We start from the raw sequence: 9,701 nt of genomic DNA, 5'->3' as shown, positions 1-9,701 counted from the left end.
TATTTTTTTCCAAAAATTATTTGCAACTTCTTCAAAATTGCATTTGATAACTAATGAATTTTAAGTTGTTGACAACTTCAAATGCTTTCTCTGTAGATTTTAATAATTGTATTGTTTAAATTTATTTTAATTTTCAATTATAGTTGACATTCAATACTATTTCATATTAGTTTCAGGTGTACAGCATAGTGATTAGACATTTAATTTATGGAGTGATTTCTCTGATAAGTACCCACCTGGCACTATACATACCTATTACAGTATTATTGACTATATTCCCTATGCTGTACTTTACATTCTCTTGACTATTTCATAATCACCAATTTGTATTGCTTAATCCCTTTACCTTTTTCACCCAGTCCTCCAGCCCCTCCCATCTGTCAACCATCAGTTTGTTCTAGGTATCTGTGAATCTGTTGCTGTTTTGTTTCTTTTGTTCTTTAGATTCCACATATAAGAGAGATCATATGGTATTTGTCTTTCTCTGCCTGATTTATTTCACTTAGCATAATATTCTCTAGGTCCATTCTTTTTTTATGGCAGAGTAATATTTCATTGTATATATGTACCACCTCTTCTTTATCTAGTTGTCCATTGATGGACACTTACATTGCTTCCATATCTTGACAATTGTAAATAGCACTGCAGTGAACATAGGGGTGCATAGATCTTCTTGAATCAATTTATAGGATTTCTTTGGATAAATATCCAGAAGTGGCATTACTGGGTCATAAGTAGTTTTATTTTTAATTTTTTAAGGAACTTCCAGATTGTTTTCCATAGTGGCTGTACCAATTTGCAATCCCACCAACAGTGCACAAGGATTCCCTTTTCTCTGCACCCTCGCCAACACTCGTTTTTTTCATTTATTAATGATAGCCATTCTGACATTCTTTTCATATGTCAATTGTCCATCTGTATGTCTTCTTTGGAGAAATATCTGTTCAGGTCCTCTGCCCATTTTTTAATTAGATTGTTTGTCTTTTTGGTGTTGAGTTGCATGAGTTTTTTTTTTAAATAAATTTTGTATATTAACCTCTTACTGGATGTATCACTGGCAAACACCTTCTCCTATTCAGTAGGTTGTCTTTTCATTTTGTTAATAGTTTCCTTTGCTGCGTAAAATTTTTAATTCGATGTAGTCCTATTTGGTAATTTTTCCATTTGTTTCCCTTGCCTGGGGAGATATATCAGGAAAAATATTACTAAGAGCAATGTCAGAGAGTTTACTGCCTATGTTTTCTTCTAGTAGTTTTATGGTTAAGGGTCTTATAATTCTTTAATCCACTTTGAGTTTATTCTTGTTTATGGTGTAAGAAGGTGGTCTATTTTCTTTCTTTCTTTCTTTCTTCTTTCTTTCTTTCTTTCTTTCTTCTTTCTTTCTTTCTTTCTTTTTCTTTCCTTTCTTTCTTTCTCTCTCTCTACTCTCTCTCTCTCTCTCTCTCTCTCTCTCTCTTTCTTTCTTTCTTTCTTTCTTTCTTTCTTTTTTTTACATGTGTCTGTCCAGTTTTCCAAACACCATTTATTGAATAGATTGTCTTTACCCCTTTTTGTAGTCTTGCTTCCTTTGTCATAGATTAAATGACCATATAGGCATGGGTTTATTTCTTAGACTTTAATTTAGGAAAGTGTCTCTGCATAGATGCCGAGGTGCTTGGTAAGCTCAAGCTAATTTTGATAAATGGAAGATATTCTTAGGCCCATTTTTTCATGTCAAAAGGTATAAATATTTAATTCCAAATTCACGTAAAGTAACTTTCTTGAACAATATTTTCCCAAGGCAAGATTTAACACATATGTTCCTTCTATGATGCTTTTAAAAAATATTTCACTGGATTTAGATGCTATATAATCATATTCTTTCCATTTCTCTCCTTTTCAGGACAGAATACAAATTTTTTCAATTAAAACTATGAACCCCATCAAAACATTCTTTCCACACATCTAGAATTCCAGGCACAATTACAAAATTTCAAAATCAGATATTATACTCCTTTAAAATTCTCATAATTTATTTTTTTTCTGTTTCTTCCTTGCTTTTATTTATTTTAATAAAAACTGTATGTATCTAAGTTGTACAACATGATAAATGATTACGACAGTCAAACTAATTACATTTCTCCTCCCACAGTTTTTCTTTGTGTGTGTGGTGAGAGCACCTGAAATCTTCTCTCAGCTCATTTCTATCTTCAACATGGCATCAGTAACTAGTCATTGTGCTGCACACTAGACCTCTAGACTGATTCATCCTGTGTAACTAAAACTTTGTGCCCTGTGACCCACATCTCTCCCTCTCCCACCTCCCCGCCCCTGGTAACCACCCTTCTACTCTCTGCTCCTATGTACTCGACTTTTTTAGATTCCTCATATCAGTGAGATCATGTAGTTTTTTTTTCTTTCTGTATCTGGCTTATTTCACTTAGCATAATGCCCTGCAGTTTCATCCATGTTGTCGCAAATGGCAGGATCTCCTTTTTAAAAGCTGAATAATATTCCATTGTATATCGATACCATATCTTTATCCATTCGTCTATTGATAGACACAGGTTGTTTCCATGTCTTGGCTGTTGTGAATCATGCTGCAATAAACATTGGAGCCCAAATATCTCTTTGAGGCACTGATTTTCATTTCCATTGGGTATATGCGTAGAGGTAGGATTGCTGCATTATATGGTAGTTCTATAATTAGTTTTTTGAGGAACCTTCATACTGTTTTCCATAATGACTGTACCAATTTACAATCCCACCAATAGTGCACAAGGGCTCCCTTTTCTTCACATCTTCAGTACAACCTGTTATTTTTTGTCTTTTTGATCAGTGGTCTCCAATCTTTTGGGCACTAGGGACTGGCACTCTTTGAGGATCTAATGCCTGATGACCTGAGGTGGAGCTGAGGTGGTGATGCTAGCACTAGGGAGCAGCTGCAAATATAGATGAAGCTTCCCTAGCTCATTCACCCACCACATACCTCCTACTGTATGGCCAAGTTCCTAACAGGCCATGGATTGGTACTGGCCCATATCCTGGGGTTGGGGACCCCCATTTTTGATAATAGCCATTCTGATAGGTGTGAGGCATTATCTTATTATGGTTTTGAATTGTATTTCCCTGATGCTTAGTGATGTTAAGCATTTTTTCATACACCCGTTGCATGTCTTCTTTGGAAAAATGTCTGTTCAGGTAATCTGACCATTTTTTAATTGAGTTATTTTGTTGTTGTCGTTGTTAAGTTGTATGAGTTCTTTATGTACTTTTGGATATTAACTCTTTATTGGATATATCATTTGTGAATATCTTCTCCCAATCTAGAGATTACCTTTTCATTTTGTTGATTGCTTCCTTTGCTGTATAGAAACTTTTAGTGTTATGTAGTCCCACTTGTTTATTTTTACTTTTGTAACCTGAGCTTTTGATGCCATATTTCAATAATTTCCTATTTATAAGCTTTGTTTTTAATAATTGGAGTTTGTAACTTAAGTCCTTTTTTTTGCTCCATTTTGTGACTACTGTGATTAAAGATTTTTCTACTCGTTTGGGACAAAATGTAACTGAATTTTAGAAGTATCATTTAGAAAAATGTTGCATTGACAACAAATACAGTTAACTGATTTTCTATGATACTCGAACAATAGATATCCATGTGCAGAAAAAGAGAGAGAATACCCGCCCATATCTAACACCACATACAAAAATTAATTCAAAATGGACTGTAGAGATAAATGCAAACTTCAAGTTGAAAAACTTACAGAAGAAAACATAAGAGAAAAATCTTAGTTGCCTGAGATTATCAAAGATTTCTTATATACAACACCAAAAGCATAATACACAAAAAGAGACAAAAAGAAAAACTGCACTTATGAAAGACACTGTTGAGAGGATGCAGATAGAAGTCATATTTCTGAAAAATGGTTTTTTCCATGATGTGTGTATGTGTGTATACACACACACACACACACACGTATATGTATATAAATGTGTATTTTCTCTCTCTCAAAACTATAAGAAAACAACCCAATGGAAATAAAATGGACAGAAATAGTAAACAGACACTCATCTAAAGAAGATAGATAGCAATAAAAAATACAAATGCTTATAATCACTAATTATTAGGGAAATAAAAATAAAAACCATGAACTATCACTAAACATGTATTAGAATATCTAAAATTAAATAGTCTGGCCATACCAAGTGTTGACAAGATATGGAACTCTCATCCACTGTTGATGTAAAATAGTACTATCACTTAGAAAAAAACAGTTTAGCAGTTTTTTAGAAAGTTAAAAATACACCTACCATACAATTTAGCCATTCTACTTCTATAAGAGAAGTTGAAGCATATGTGCATTCAAAGACTTATGCATAAATTTCATAACAGCTTTATTTGTATTACCCTCAGACTGGAAAGAATCTAAATCTCCATTAACAGGTGAATGGATAAATAAATCATAACATGCCAGTCAATGGAATAGTATCAGCAATAAAAAGCAATGAACTACTGACATGTGCAGCAACACTGATGGCTCTCAAAATAATTATGATGAGTTAGAAAAGCCAGACACAAGAGTTATGTACTCTATGATTCTATTTATATAAAAATTCTAGAACATGCAACTAACGCACAGTGACAGGAAGCAGATTGCTACTAGCCTGGAAATAAGCAGTGAGGGACAGAAGAGAGAAAGTACAAAGGAGCATTAAGTAACTTTTGGAGGCAACGTTTATTATTTTGATTATGGCAATAGTTTCATAGGTGTATACTTTTACAATTCAAATATGTGATGTTTATTGTATGTCAAGTATACCATACCAAAGCTGTTAAAACTGCAGATTCAATCATTAAAACTACTGGTGAGGCAGGTAATTTCGAAGCCTGAAAAAATTAATGAATTTACTAATACTATTAATTACAGAAACATAAAAATGTGTACATTTAAAAATATATCGATAAAGGAGCTAAAGGTTATTGGCAATGTGATCATAAGTATTTGAAATATTTATGTCACACAGTGTGTTAATCCCTTTAATGTATGGGAAGTGTTTAAAGTATAAGCATGAAGTAGAAGATTATTAAAAGGTATGGATGTGAAAATCACTAGAAATAAAACAGAAATTGTCAATAAGCATATTTTAAAATTATACCTCAAAAATTATAAAAATGCACATTTAATAATAATAAAACACTTCTCAAATTGTCACATATGTAAAAAATAATGTTAATATCTAATGTTCTCTCTGCAATGGCTAATTGGTTCTTCCTATATATTGAGGAGGAAATCAGTACAAATTCCAAGTAGCAATTGTCAACATATCTCAAAGTCCTTAAAATATACTCCAATTAGCAGTTCTCCTTCTAGAAAATTACTCCAAAAGTTATCATGGATATGTTCATTTACAAAGTTTTAACAAGTACAATGCTGTTAATATCCGAAAACAACTTATATACCCCCAAGTAAAATAGTGATTGAGACAACTGTAGTGTATGCATAGGATGGTATACATTGCAGCCTCCTATTTCTTGACATTTGAATATTATTGCAAAATGTTTGGAGTGCAGGTTTTGAATGCATACAACCTGTGACACTACTTATTAATACCTTCATAGCTTCGTTATAATGCTTAAATTGTTTAACGTTATAATGCTTAAATTGTTTAACGTCTATTCCTCCTTGTGTAAAAATGGTGATAATTATTGCACTTATCTTACAGTCTTCTTTTTAATGTTAAACAAGGTAATAGATAAAACCTTTGTAGTGCAATGCCTGGCCCTAGTGGGGATCACGAATAGTGGCCACTATCTATCACTAAGTGTAATGTTTAATACAGTATTTTTTATTTTTGTAAAAAAGTACACACAGGGGATTTAAGGTGGCATAGAAAGTAGTGGCTGTGCATGCCTCCGCTAGTGACTATATTAAAATTACAACAAAACTACAGAGCAACCAGTACATGGAGTCACCAGAGGTCTGGTTTTACAGAAGCTCTACAACTAGGTCACCTTAAATAATAGGTCACTTCAAAACTGTAGGAAGGGTGGAGACACAAAACAGCACGGTCCCACAACTGCATGTGGTGATTGAGAATTATGAAGGTTATCTTGGCTGCAGAGCCACCCCAGCCCAGGTTTCCAGGGCTGCGAAAAGATATCCCCACAAACTCTGGCTGTGAAAACTGGCAGAGGTTGCGGCTGAGTGAGACAGAGGGCTAAGGAAATTGCAGATCTTCCATCATCAGGGCCTGCGCCCACTCTGACTTGCTAGCTACTCGCTCTGAGCTCCAGCACTGGGGAAGCTGCTTAAAGGGTGCCAGGGACACATGGGGAGACACTGAGTTGTTGGGCTTCAGGGCGAGGGCTGGAGGCACGGCTTTCTCCCAAACAGAAGTACAGGCAGGAATTGTTGTTCCTTTGCTGAGCCCTGCCCCCTCCCAGTCTGCAGACCTAGGTGCCACTGTATTGGAGTCACCATCAACCTGGATAACACAGGTTGCTCTGCCTATGGGATTCCCTGACACTCTGCCTCTCTAGACTTGTGCCTCATACCCCCTACCCCAGGCCACTTCCAGTGCTTTATTCCATACCAACGGGCTATCTTGGCTCTTGCTACAAACTTTCATAAACATCTCTTACAGGTTCACAAAACCCAGAGAAACAGCATCTGGCCTCAGTGTGCCCTGCACCTCTTGTTTAGCAGCTCCAAGCCCTGTACCAGTGACATTTGGCCTCAATTTCTGACTTGGCCCCTTAAGGTACCTATAAGCCCAGCACGGGTGGCAGCCATCTGTGGATTACTTGGTGACTCTTACCAGGTGGCCCTGGAGGTACACAGGCTGTGGCTGAACTTAGCCTGCAGCGGGACCCTTCCCAGAACTGTGCCACTGGGCCCAAAAGGACACCTATTACATAAAGCCACTCTGCTAAGATTGAGAGACTTAGGAGCCCTACCTAATGCATAGAAACAGACATGGAGAGGCAGCCAAAATTGAGAGAAAGAGGAGCATGTCCCACATGAAAGAACAAAACAAACCTCCAGAAAAAGAATTCACCAAAATGGAGACAAGCAATATACCAGATGTAGAGTTCGAAACACTAGCTATACGGATGCTCAAGGAACTTAGGGGAAGACTAGATAAACTCAGTGGGAACTTTAAGAGATAAAAGACATAAAAATGAAGATGGAAAACATAGAAGGGAGCCAGTTAGAAACGAAGAATACAATATCTGAGATGAAAAGTACATTTGAGGGAATCAATAGAATAGATTAAACAAAGGATCAAATCAGTGACATAGAGGACGTTGTAGCAGAGAACATTCAATCAGAACAGCAACAAGAAAAAAGAATCCAAAAAAAATGAAGATAGTTTAAGGAGCCTCTGGGACAACATCAAGCATAACAACATTCATATCATAGGGGCACCAGAAGGATAAGAGAGAGCAAGGAATGGAAAACCTATTTGAAGAAATAATGATGGAAAAGTTTTCTAAGCTGGCGAGGGAAATAGACATACAACCACAGGAAGTGCAGAGAGTCTCAAACAAGATGAACCCAAAGAGGCCCACACCAAGAGACATCATCAAAATGCCAAAGGTTAGATTCAAAGAGAGAATCTTAAAAGCAGCAAGAGAAAAGCAATTAGTTATCAACAAGGGAGCACCCATAAGACTGGCAGCTGATTTCTCAAAAGAAACTTTGCAGGACAGAAGGGCTTGGCACAAAATATTCAAAGTGATGAAAACCCAGGACCTACAATCAAGAATACTTTACCCAGCAAAGCTATCACTTAGAACTGAAGGACAGATAAAGAGCTTCTCAGATAAGAAAAAGCTAAAGGAGTTCATCACCATCAAGCCAGTATTACAGGAAATGTTGGAAAGACTTATTTAAGAAGAAGAAAAAAATGTATCAAAAATATGAATAAAGAATGACAATAACTATATATCTATCAATGAATACTTCAAATGAAAAAGAATTAAATGCTCCAATCAAAAGGTAAGGTGGCCGAATGGATCAGAAAACAAGACCCCTACATATGCTGTCTATGAGAGACTCACTTCGGATTAAAAGATATACATAGACTAAAAGGAAGGGGATCTAAAAAGATATTGCATGATGGACCTAGAGGGTAGCATGCTGAGTGGATTAAGTTAGATAGAGATAGACAAATGCCATATGATTGCACAGGTGTGTGGAATGTAAAGAACAAAATCAACAACAACAACAACAAAAACAACAACAACAACAACAACAACAACAACAACAACAACAAACTCATAGATACAGAGAACACTTTGAGGGATGCCAGGTGGGAGAGGGATTGAAGGGGTTGTGAAAAAGGGGGAATGAATTAAGAAGTACAAATTGGTAGTTATAACACAATCATGGAGATAGTACAGCATAAAGAATATAGCCAATAATATTGTAATAACTATGAATGGTATCAAAGGAGCACTAGATTTATTGGAGTGATCACTTTGTGAGTTATGTGGAAGTCTAAATCACTATGCTATACACCTGAAACTAATATAATATCGTATGCCACCTATAACTGCAAAATAAAAAATTATTATAAAAAAGTATAAACATATGTTAACAGTAGTCATATGACTCTTGGAGTTATACAGAATTTTCATATTATTTTTGTTACTTAATTTTACAGAAAATGAGCATAAAATGTTTCATTTAAAAATTTATTAAAAAATTCATGAAAACATAGATTTTTAGAAAATTACTAAAATAATTTCGATGAAGATTAATAGTGTTTACTTTGGAGTATTTGGAGCTATGACTAATTTTTCACATCTCTTTTACATTTTCAAAATTTGCTACATTTATAAATAGGAAAAGGCCATAAGTATGAAATTTGTTAATATTTCAAACATTTAATTTGAAAATGCACTTAATTGAAAAAAATTTATATTTTTATTTTATTAAAGAGATAAATTAGTTGTTAAATGAATGCTGAAAAAAGCCATATTGATTAAGTTCTCCAAAAGAGTAAAATATTTCATTAAAATTATAGGTTTTAATTCAATAAAGTATTTTGGATTGACTTTAATAAATAGTTATCAATGTACATTTCCTCTGAACTTGTAACGATTCATGAGATAATTTGAAAAGATCAAGGTTCAATTGCCAATGAACTTGTTTCTTTACTTGTAAAATAGGGGTAGTGAATCATCTTAACTGTCACTACAGGATATTCCATATAATAGAATATGGAAAAATGTCCAGATAAAAGAAATATTCTGTAGAAATATAATTTTATCATGAAATTAATCAAATATTTGTTTCATACAATTTTTATGAGTTGAAAGCATACCAAAAATTATTAATCAGGAACAAAAAATGTCTACGGCCATGCCACCCTGAATAAGCCCAATCCCGTCTGATCTTGGAAGCTAAGCAGGATCGGGCCTGGTTAGTACTTGGATGGGAGACCACCTAGGAAGACCAGGTGCTGTAGGTGTAAAAAAATAAAAATAAAAAATAAGGGATTGTAAGATGACAAGGTCCTTGCAATCTGTGAGGTCAAACAAGGGTTGCCTCGCCTAAAAAAAAAAAAGAACAAAAGAAGCCCTATCTGGATTAGCTTGAATAAAGATAAGATTCCATAGCTTGAATAAAGATAAGATTCCATAACAAAGATAAAAATGTACAATAGCTAAAAGTGGACAGAAGTATACTACTTTCTCATGCGAATTCAAC

The 9,701-nt window shown here is 34.8% G+C and overlaps 1 non-coding gene across 1 annotated transcript; it reads left to right on the top strand.

The window, feature by feature from the left end:
• Nucleotides 1–9,343: 9,343 nt before the first annotated feature.
• Nucleotides 9,344–9,462, top strand: LOC118608260. The gene has a single exon (XR_004952981.1). It is a non-coding gene; the product is annotated as a 5S ribosomal RNA (ribosomal RNA).
• Nucleotides 9,463–9,701: the final 239 nt, after the last annotated feature.

This window comes from Rousettus aegyptiacus, unplaced genomic scaffold (genome assembly GCF_014176215.1).
Source record: "Rousettus aegyptiacus isolate mRouAeg1 unplaced genomic scaffold, mRouAeg1.p scaffold_m13_p_9, whole genome shotgun sequence".
In the NCBI taxonomy this organism is placed as follows: Eukaryota; Metazoa; Chordata; class Mammalia; order Chiroptera; family Pteropodidae; genus Rousettus; species Rousettus aegyptiacus.
Note: the sequence above shows the minus strand (reverse complement) of the source record. Positions and strands in the feature narration are given on the sequence as shown.